We start from the raw sequence: 11,806 nt of genomic DNA, 5'->3' as shown, positions 1-11,806 counted from the left end.
TCTGAGAATTTTTCCCAAATATTTGGAGCTTTTAGAGTATTTTTCGTGGCTTAAATACAATTCTGGACTTTTATGGAATCATTTTAATCCAGAAATTAATTAATTCCGAAAATAATAGATATCTCGTTTTTTTCCACCGATCTAAAACCCTAACAATATTTATATGCTGGCGATCTGCGAGATGGCTTATTATAAAAGTACAACCCTTTTTGCAGCCGCCGCTCATAGCCTCCTACATCTAAAACCAAAGTTTTGCACAACTAGAGTTCCGGCGAACTCTCCGGAGAGCTTTTTCGACCAAACCGACGCGTTCCGGCGTCAACAACCACCACCACCAAATGGTAGCTCTCTTCGTTCTCTACGCCGTAGTGTCTTTCTTTTCATCAATTCGTCACCGTTTGACCATTCCCCTTCGTTTTCGTTTTTCCGGTGAGCTTCACGGCGAGCTCCTCCATGGACGCATTGAAGCTTCTTAGTTTCCGACTGAACCAGATCCTCCGGGCTCGCGCCGCGCCAGACCCGGCCCCGCGACGCCTCCAACCCGCACCCCTGGCCCCTGTGCACCGCCGCCTCCCGACGCCGTTCCTCCCGCGGCTGTGCACGGCCGGCAGCAGCTGCTGCTCCGACCCGAACCGGCTGCCCGCCGGCTGTGCCCCACGCGCGGCTGTGCGCAGCCCCGCTGGCGCTGCCGGTCCCCAAGCCCGGCCGGTTGCTGCCCCAGCTCGAGGCCCCTCTCTTCCCCCATCATGCACAGCAAGTCCCCATGGCTGTGGTACGGGAGCTCAAGGATGAAGATGAGGTAATTACGCAATTGCCACTGCGTCGTAATGTGTCCATGGTTTATTCGTTTTACCTCGTTCTAGCTTCGCTAACGATAACGCTGTTGTACCGTAGTTTGAGTTTTATAATTAAAATTAGAATTAATTTAGTTAATACCTATTCAACTAGTTTTTCTAATTTAAAATAAATTAGATTTCTACACCGATTTTTTAACTAATGTTAATACGAAAAATATAAATATAAATGTGTCTTTTAATATAAATTTTTTAGTTCAAACACGAATCATATGCTAGTTGTGCTCACGTATCTTTTATTTGCTAGTTAAATAATTAATTAGCTTAATTTGTACATAAACTTGATAAATAAAACTTGACTAAGTTTATCTCGCCTTTACAAATATAAATTAAATTGAGTTAATTGCAATATATCCTTTACATATCTTATTATAATAAAATAAATCATGCATATAGTTATCTTTTTCTTTAATAATACAAATCATCCATAGTTGTATCTTTTCAAACCGTAGTTTCGAGCCCTATGCTTTAGTGTGCTCTTTTAGTGCTTTCTTCTATTTGGTGCTCTATACTTAGATATGCTTATCTGCTTGTTTCTTGTATGTTCATGCCTGATGCTTGTTGTGAGCAGAAAGGAACGCAGTTCAAGAGCTCTGAATGTTAAGAGATGGAAGAATAAGTGTTGAAAACTTTGAGCAGTTATTCTTTAGAATGAAGAATGGAGGCAAGTATATTCCTTGATCATACTTTAGTCCTAATAACCTTTATTTATTTTATGCTTGCACGCATTAACTTGATGGGTTCCTACTTTGTCCGTATTTATTTATTTATTTTACGCTTGCACGCATTAACTTGACGGGTTCCTACTTTATCCCTGTTTACGATCCATGTCCTTGGAGCCGGGTTATTTATTTAAACAATGGGTAGTTTGCTTAGTTGCTAAACTATGATTACAGGTAGTTTATGAAAACAACACTTATACATGATTTACATTTTTTGGAAACACTATGATGAACTGATGATGATAATTAATTTAAATTCATGGAGCGACCATCCAGAAAAATAATGCAACCACAAAAACTATATCGCTCTAGTCTTAGCTAAATAATTAGATGTCTCTATCTTGTTAGCAGTCGTTTCAACATAAGAGGGGGGACTGTGATGAGGTGTTTGCTACTTGCCAAGGGTGTACGCATGGCTATGATCACGACTTGGGGGAGGTTCACACACGCAGCAGCTGAAATCTTAGCAGGCTACTAACTTGTTGGAGCATCTTTGGAAAGGCTTCATAACTAATCCCTGCCACTCACCTCGGAAGTGTTTAAGAGGCTAGCTACCTCGGGTATCAAGAGGGAGACATGACTTGTGGATAAAATGTACAACCTCTGTAGAGTGTAAAACTGATATATCAGCCGTGCTTACATTCAAGAGCGGCTCGAACCCTCACATGACTTAATTAAATTGAATCTGTGTTTAATTCAGTAATTTATTTGTTCCAAGCTTTTGTTTATTACTCAGTTATCTCTTTATTTTTATAAATGTGGGCAATATTCATTCATGGCTTAGTAAATAGGTTGTTAATATTTAACTGTTCATTAAAATGCTTACCGCTTTATTCAGCTAGCCTTTATCCTTGTTTATGCCTTGCATATCATTTATTTCCTAATATAGTTGCTGAATACCAACTATAAGTGTACTCACACTTGCTAAAACCGCTGCTTATAAGAAAAAGTTGCTATAAAGTTTTCTGAAGATGTTGCTGAGTTCCAGGTGTATGCTACCCCGGTCAATTGCCTGTGAAGTGTGGAGCCGTCATTTCCAAGATAAGGTGTATGTCTCTGATAGGTTTTTAGTGGTTGTAAGTCTCCTTTTCGTGATGTTGTTGCTCATTATTCCATTATGACGTTGCTACATGTATGAAATTTGATCCTAGTATATATAGCTATGCATTCGATTTTGTTTTAAAAACCAGGTGTGACGTACTTCTGCCAGACTTGATTGGCGCCAAATTGACTAGTGCTCAATTATTTGGCATAAAATTCGTCACATCCTGTTCATGGCTATCCTGAATGAACCAGAAGTTGATTTTGTTCTTTGCTTTAAACAGGGTGAATTGACCATGTGTAAAAAGTCCAATACAGCTCTACTATTTCAGTCTGTCGAATTTGTAATGCTCCTCATGAAAGCAAATGGTAAAAGACGGTAATCACTTGAGAATATGATGCCTTTTTAACATAAATTGATCATTGTAAATTAAATCATCATTCAGAGCATCTTCCATGGTTGGCTCTGTGATCGAGCATGTCATATTTTTACATTTCAACTCTAATACTCTCTGTTCGAGCATTTATCCAATAACTGTAAAATAAATATGGGCCATGCATCCAAACCGTCTTCTAGGAGCTCCTATCTGCTGATGGTTTAGATTGGTCATATGATACTCTTTCCTCCATCAGTATCAGAATGTTACTTGTGAGTAGTATGGGTGTCGTACGGTTAGTATTGTGAGCAAAATCCATAGGTGAGTATAGTAAATGTATATATCCAATAAGTCAGAGGATTAATCTCTCATTCTTCTTTCAACCGTTCATTGTTCTCCTCGCTTATGTAGCACGCATGGTTTCATCTCTAGATAAGTTCAACCCTTTTATCTCCTACCAAAGTGAGATTTTCATCTGGAGCCTTTTATCTCTTTGCAAACTTAGATTCACGCATGACAAGCAAGAACGAAACACTTCAGAATTTCAGGACTCAGCACACCAACAATTAGAATTTGACATAGAGAAGTTTCAGAAATATTGCATTCGCAACAAAACACTTTCAAATTTCTGAACTCAGCACCAACAAACTGGAGAGTGACTGCTGATCACGGTTTATAGGAGCAGTTACTTCATTGTCATAGTGATCCTACGAGAAAGTTCAGAACGTGCAGAATGTGCAATAGTAGAGCAGTGTGGGGATGTTTTTATTATTTACTGAGTTATCTTATCTATAGCCTTTTTTTTCACTTTCTATTGTGTCATGAGTGTGCTCCCTTTGATCTATTTTGCTCGTTGGCCCTACTGTAAAAAAGTAGCCAGACCTTGCATTCTGAAAAAAACAAACATATAAAATAAGTCATACGTAGTATTATGGACTACTTTTTTCCAGTAACTAAAACGAACAAGAAATACCCTGTAATTCAGCCACGTCAACGCTTCACTACCTGTGGGCAGTGGACAAATATATATATTATGATGAATAGTTCCATTGCCCGTTCTCCAGTTCTATTGCCCAGCTCCTATTTGTATTTTTGATACATTGAAAACTTTAATTTGGGGAAAATTGTGTATATGAGTGTTGTTTCGACTAACTAGCTACGTTAGAGTGGGAGACATCGGGAGAGAGTTGTGAACCTAGCGGCTAGCGCCTTTCCAAGTGAGCTAGCTAGATCAAGGCTCAGTGTGTTAGCTTATAATTTCAATCCTAGCATTCAAGAATTTTAGAAGAGAAGGTTTAGATATCAAGAGACCACAGGCAATGCATTTACAAATCCCATTATGGCAAGAGACCAGACTACGGACCACTGATCTTCTGTCTAGAGCAAATGTTTCTGGTGCAAAGATTTGAAATGGACAAACTCACAAACATGCAAGTTAAATCCTTTTTGCAAGATGAATATGATGGCTGTGAAAGCACAGCGTTCCCTTTCTAGTACAGGCAGGTGTCAATTATAGTATTGCTCTGTTTAATGCTATTGGGCTAATCTACATGCATGTTAGTTTTACACTTGGAAGTTATTTAGTACAAGCAACTGAGCGGTGTAGAGTTGTAATCTTTAAATGAATTGTAATAAAAAGACCATACAATAGGTCCTTGCGATGAATTTGTTATCTACCTATTTGGTGGGACTGGAATCTTTCAGCCATCAAGACATATCATTAATAGTGTATCTCCCAGGAAATAATTTGTTATGTTTGTCCATAAGAGATGCATGTGGGTAGGTAATTTGCATTTTCGGCTGAGTAATGAAGAGTTGTCTTTGTCATTATGTAGGTAGGTGCATTGTAGATATCGAAGTAAAAAAAAATCATGCATAAATATGGTTCTAGCAATCCATTCAATATTTTTGTCAAGCTTTGAAGAGGGTGAATTAATTTTTTGAAAACAATTAACATTACTGAGATATAAAATAAATATAATCATATTGAGATTTAAAATATTTAGTTTATACAAGGGCAGAGGCAAACAATTTAGGTCGAGAGTTGGGACCATGGGAAGTTACTTTTGTTTTGCAACGAAAGGTCACATGCGATCTGTAAAGAAAGTAGATGATCTGCAGAAGAAATGCGTGGTCAAGGGCCAGACTAGAACCATGGGAGGCAACAGGGAATTCAAAGAGGAGTTGCAAGTACAGACAAGCATCTAGCCAAATTGGCATCACTGCCAAGCTCTATGCCATGTCAATTACACTGATTATATCAGGCATATCAGGATAAATATGTGTGTGCAGTGTGATTTTGTTGGTAAGAGTGTGAGGCACCGGGAAACACATAGAGGCAAGCCAAGCTGAAATAAGTGTAACCGATAGACGGTGAGCGTGAGTAGAGAAGAGACTGATGTGGGTGTTGCCGCGTTCCGGTGATGCAGCAATGGCAGGGCCACGGTGATGGTTGCCGCGAGGTGGCTTGCCACTCGGCCTTGTAAGGCTGAGACTGTGGTCACATGGGCAGCAACAGTCAGCCAGCCGGCTTGTGAATTTAAAAAAAAAAGGTAAAAAAATTAAATTCGAAAAACGGTGCCGATTTGGAAAATTTCTAAAAAGTACCTCCCGCCCGATCAACAGGCGGCGTGGGGCCGGACACCTCCCGCCCATCCAACGGGCGGGAGGTGCCTCTTCGCGAATAAGAAAAGTTTCTTATTCGCGAAGAGGCCCCTCCCGCGGCAGCAAAGGCATCCCGCCCGCCCAACGGGCGGGATGTGCTTTTTTTCTTATTTTTTATTTGAATTTATATTTTACAAACTATTTAAAATACATACTTTTTTCAAATACAAGATTTATTCGCCATATTCTTTTGTATACATATAAATTTTTTTAAAAAAAAATCGATAACAATATTACTCTGCTTCCCATTACTCATGCAGATCGATCTGATCCACTGCGCGGCTGCATCTCAGACCATGTTGTTTGACCGTGGAGTACGTGTACCGGAGGCACAGTACAAAGAGAGCTTTCGTCGGATTCATGACAACTTGACGCAAGCGTTACATACACTGACGTGGGGGCTTCCAGTTCATCTCATGCGTCCGCCCACGTGTACACAGCTGGCCCATCGACCTCACCGTGCTCCAGATGCACTCACGTACTCGGAAGGGCACATACGCCGACGGCCTAGGACTAGGGGGGAGGACCAAGAGAGCGCGAGGACCGGGACAGGCAGAGTAGATACTCTTGATTCGGTGGACTCTGTATAGTTAAACTATTTTTTGTATCATACTATTTTATTTTTAATGGCTTGATGTATCGTACTATCGTAATATTTAGATTCTACGTTGCAAAACGTTATCGCTTAACCATCTTCGTACGAGTTTTAGATATCGTAATCTTCTTCGTAAAATTGAACTAAAATTTTATATGTATACAAAAGAGTATGACGAATAAATCTTGTATTTGAAAAAAGTATGAATTTTAAATAGTTTGTAAAATATAAATTCGAATAAAAAATAAGAAAAAGGGCACATCCCGTCCGTTGGGCGGGCGGGATGCCTTTCGCCGCGGGAGGGGCCTCTTCGCGAATAAGCTTTATTCGCGAAGAGGCACCTCCCGACCGGCCCCACGCCTCCCGCCCGTTGATCGGGCGGGAGGTACCTATTTTTGGAAATTTTTCAAATCGGCACCTCTTTTTCGAATTTAATTTTTTAACCTTTTTTTTAAAAAAAGTTCCTTACCTTTTACTACATATTTGGTCCAGCAGTCCAGGGCTCTTGCAGCCTACGTTTCTCAAAATCAACTGCTACGTAATCCTCTATGAAAAGGGTTCAACAAGCAGATGATGTGCAACATAACTTCCATGGTGCGCATGTTTTTTATGAAACAGGAGGGGTACTCCCCTGCTGGTTATATATTAAAAAGAAACAAAAAGGCAATCCGTCCAGTGACTCAAGACACAAAGAAAGAAAGAAAGAAAATCAGAAAAATTACAAGAGGGCTTCTAGCCATTCAGACATAAGAGGTTTTACATTTCCTTTTGCCCTTAGAATAACCAAGGCAAATTCTCTCTTGAAGTGGCTAAGACAATTATCAGGATGTAGCTGCAGACCTTTGAAAATGAGATCATTCGCTGCATCTAAATACACCAACTCAGGATGATGATCACTTCCATGAAGAAAGGGACTCCCAATTGATCCTTGAGATCCATAAGAGTGTCAAATGGGTCGGCTGCACCCACCAAAAGACCAATGAAGGCCCAGCAGGCTTGGGAAAAAGAGCAATTAATAAAAAGATCAGCCATTGATTCTTCTTCACTGTCTACACAACACACGCAGGTATAATCGGGGAGAACCATGTTTCTTCATCTTAGTAACTCTCTGGTGCAGAGCCTGTCATCGAGAAGAAGCCAGAAAAAAACTTTGTGCTTATTTTGACACGCCGACTTCCATAGCCATTTGAAGGCTACATGTACCACTCTATGGCCAGTGAGGTGGATATATGCTCTCGAGGAGGAGTAGAAAGGTGACTTCCAAATATATGACCAGAAATCCGGTTCATGAGTATCATTCATGCTTGAAAGATCTTGTGCTAGTGCTGTCAGTTGCTGCAGTGCAGTTGATGAAATAGGCAGATGAAGCAAAGAGGCCGGGCCTGCTGCCTCCCCGGCAGACATGAGTCATACAGTTGAATCCTTAGCAAAAGAATAAAGCTCAGGGAAGTGTTGGTTAGGGACTCTAAGCATCCAAAGATCTTCCGAAAATAGACAGCTTGCCCCATCCAGAATGTTAACCATTGCCATCCCTTTAAAAGAATCCAAGAGTTTGAGTAGATCCCTCCACCAGAATGACCCTCTTTTCTTGATGAAGGCAAAGAACCATTACTGCAATATCTCTCCCATACTAGATGAACCCAGGGGACATCTAATCTGTAAAACAATTTGTGTAGGTGCTTGAGAAGCAGGGCCTCATTCTGATCTTTAGATTAAGCACACCTAGGCCATCTTCTGAAAGCATCTAGACCCCTAATTTGAGTTTTTGGTAATTAATGATAATATTTGTGGACTAACAATTTCTTTAAAAAGAAATGAGTATAGGTTGGTCCAAGAGAAATGAGTATAAATTGATGTCATGAAGACACTTGGAGATGATATTGAATGGATATGCTCAAGGCAAAGGTATATGATAGGGCTTTTCTATATTTGCCGGTCATAAGATGTTTAGCGGATGAGAAATGACCGGACTAATAGGATAGATAGCCGTACTATTAAGAGGGGTAGTTGTGCCTTTGCTTGATGATTCTATCGTGCCATATTGCTCAAAAATTGCATTGCATGCATGAGGGTTAACTTCGTTTGAAAAATGGCAAAGCTTAAATTTCAAAATGTGTGCTGTCTTGCTGAAGCGGACGGTCCAGTCCAGATGGGCGGACAGTCTGCCATCTTCTCAGAAGGTTTTGCACAGAAACTTGGAGTTTTTGGTGGGCGCCAAAAGTTGAACGGCATACGGTCCGCCCAGGTCTAGCGGACGGTCCGCCACCTAACATAAGTTGTTCCAAGCCCAACGTGTCGGTATTTTACTGGCTGCCCACCGAGGGGTATACCTAAGGTGGTAAGTTTAGGTGAGGAGACGCCGAGATCAGGAACTTGAAGGTGCAAGGAACACAAGACTTTAGATAGGTTTGGGCCGCGAGGCGCGTAATACTCTACGTCCTGTATGGTGGTTTGTATTCCCTTGGATGTAGAATGATCTGTTTTGAGGGGGTCCCTGCCCCCCCTTATATATCCGGGAGGTCAGGGTTACATGAATCCTAACCAACACTAGCCGGGGAATCGTAACCGAATACAACTCAAGTAGATTCCTTCTGTACCGACTAGTTTTATGCCCTACTCAAACGAGTAGAAAATAACTTAAATAAGAGATAAGATAGACTTTATCTCTTAATCTTGTTTAAACTACGTTATGTACACAGCCCCGTAGCCCCAGGTCTGACAAGCCCCCGAGCTCTTCGTAGCTGAGTACTGCAGGCTTCTCGAGTACTTTCGAAGCAGTCTTCGGCTTCTCTTGGAGCTCCGTCTTGAAGTTCTTCTTCGAGTACTTTCTTGGCTGCATCGAAGCTATGAGGTGCTCATGCCCCGAATTACTTCTTTGGTATGGTGTGCGATTGAAAAATCGCACTTCATATGGAGTAGCCCCCGAGCCTTAGGTTGAATCGGAGAATCAGGCTGAGGGTCGCATTAGTCTTAAATCTTCCTTACTTACTCTTCGAATAAATTCGAAAAAATAAGTAGTCGATGCCACGTATCCCGCAGCCCCCGAGTCTTGAATCCAAATCTCTCAGGTTTGGAAATAAGGATCCAAAAGTCGTAGCATGCAGTGTAAAAATATCCCCATAATAAATAACTGGTGTGATGGTACAAATGATGGAAGTTAGATCTAGAATTCGAAAAACCTCTTTTTTCGGGACAGTTAACCCTGAAAAAATAATTAATCGAATATTTTATCTAAACAATCCACCAAATGACCCCTCATCTTCTGAATATTCCCTGAAACGACTCTTCAACTTTAAAACAGTAAAACTGTATCCAGCCGCTGGTTATTTAACCCCGTGGTAACGCCAAGTTAAAACTGTGCTTCCAATCTGCAATCTGCCAAGAACTTTCCAAAACTCCCAAATAGAGCCGCACTCCGCCTTCACCCTCTTGGAGAGCCCCAATCCAACCAAAATCTTCCGGCCTCTTTCTCCGCAGCCCCCGAGCAACTCGTGGCGAGCGGATTTAGAGATGGCGCCCAAGAGATCTGAGAAGGATGGGAAGAAGAAGGAGGCGCAGCCGCCGTCTGGGGAGTGGACACACAGTAAGTGCTCCCTCAACAATCTCAATAAGCTTGTTTCCAAGGGATTGCTCCAAGATAAGAGTCTTGTCAACTGGCGCCCCTCTTTTCGTGAACCTTTCCCCATGGAAAATATAGACGAAATCATCACATTTTACCATTTTGCCGAATGGGGTCTGGCCCTCCCTCTTGCTCTTTTTTCCGTGGCCTTCTTTATTTCTACGGGCTTGAGCTCCATCATCTCAACCTGAATTCCATTTGCCATATCGCGATCTTCATCCATTTCTGTGAAGCCTTCCTCGGAATCGAACCCTATTGGGATCTTTTCTACTTCCTTTTCCGGGTAAAACCACAACCCACAACCAAGAATATGTCCGTTGTAGGGGGCACTGGCATCCAACTTAGACAGCAAGCCGGCGATAGGTACCTTTCTTATAAATTCCCCTCCAACATTCCTGGATGGAAGAACCACTGGTTCTACATCGAAAACCACACCCCCTAATTTCCTGAAAAATCAAATAAACCACCTGTTGTAAGGCCGGAGTGGAATATCGAACTTCCCAGGGGGACATGGATCAAGTCAATGAGTTGCTAGACACCATAGCAGCTCATAAGGAAATGGGAGTGACCGGCACATCCGTAATGTTTTCCTTCTTCAAGCGCCGGGTCCAGCCAATCCAACAACGCCATACACTTGGATTTAGCACATGGGCGCTGAAGATCTATCTCGCATGTGCGCAGAGGAGCTGATGGACGAAGATGCACTCATCCGAGTCAAGCGAGTGCTGATGGACATGAACGTCGTCCCCTACATCCCGGGATTGTTTTCCGTGCGGAGTATTCGACTACTTTTGAGAGCAAATTCTATTGTTCTGCCACTGCTAACTGAAAATCTTTTACAGGGACTCATAGAGTTGTACCGAAGCTATCCCCCACAACCCGACATCCCACGACCGGACCACCTTCTTCCCAGTGCCGCGGTAGAGGCAAAAAGAGCTCGAGCAGCCGAGGCACTGCCGGGCAGCGAGACCATGGAAAGCGAGAGCCCTCTGGTGGAAAGGGAAGCCGAGGGGGAGGCGAGAAGGGATAACTCCCCCGGACCATCCCTGGAGTTGACGTCCCGCAGGGTCGTCGGGTTGTGCGCAAACGGAAAGCGCAAGAAGTTGAGTCTTCCAGGTATGAATATGCTGCCTTGTTGAATTGTCAAATATTGGTATTGTTGCATGCTAACAGTATCCATTTGCAGTCCACCTGCTTCTCCCGAGTCCGAGCGTGAGGATGTGGGAACGGATCCATCAACTTCTGCGATAGAAGCGGATCCATCAGCTTCTGCGACAGGAGCGGATCCATCAGCTTCTGCGACAGGAGCGGTAACCATTGCCGTGGCGGGCACCGCGCCACCAGCTGGTGTGACCTCGCCGCCAGCAACGGGTATCGTAGTTGAGACGCCACGAGCTATGAGGGTGAATAAAGCTGTCATGAAGAAGTCTTCGCTGTAAGTTTACGTCTTGTTGCATAATGATCATTCTGTTCTCTTCGACTTATGTAATGATATAACTAATTCTGCTTCATTAGGTCTATGACTGTCAGGGGGTTTAAACCAAAGCCTGTGTCGGCTACTCCAGCCCCCGAGCCGCCAGCCCCAGAGGAGTCCACACCCAAGGGGCCAGCCCCCAAGACGAACACAACACTGCCCGACCTGCCATGCTCCGAGCCCCAGCAAGCCGAAGCCAGAGCTGGTGGTGGAGAACAAGTCGAGGCCCTTGAAGCCGCTCATGCAGATGGCATAGGTAATTGTCTCACCCCCCACGGCTTGCTGCTTAAACTACAAACATTATGTACTGAGTGCATCCTGACTCGCAGGTACCCAGCAACCACCTTTTGAAGAAGCTGCAGGGACCTCATGGAGTCCTGGAGACGTGCTGATGGCCGGATGCGGATACCAGAACATCATCACCACAGATCTGGTGGATGATCCAATGCTGACGGACCAC

At 42.9% G+C, this 11,806-nt stretch overlaps 1 long non-coding RNA gene across 1 annotated transcript; it reads left to right on the top strand.

Annotated features, from left to right (window-relative positions):
• Positions 1-285: 285 nt before the first annotated feature.
• Positions 286-2,275, top strand: LOC112895310. The gene is made up of 2 exons (XR_003229176.1): positions 286-799; positions 1,426-2,275. It is a non-coding gene; the product is annotated as an uncharacterized LOC112895310 (long non-coding RNA).
• The last annotated feature ends 9,531 nt before the right edge of the window (positions 2,276-11,806 follow it).

This window comes from Panicum hallii, chromosome 5 (assembly GCF_002211085.1).
Source record: "Panicum hallii strain FIL2 chromosome 5, PHallii_v3.1, whole genome shotgun sequence".
Taxonomy (NCBI): Eukaryota; Viridiplantae; Streptophyta; class Magnoliopsida; order Poales; family Poaceae; genus Panicum; species Panicum hallii.
This window is presented reverse-complemented; position numbering and strand designations above follow the sequence as displayed.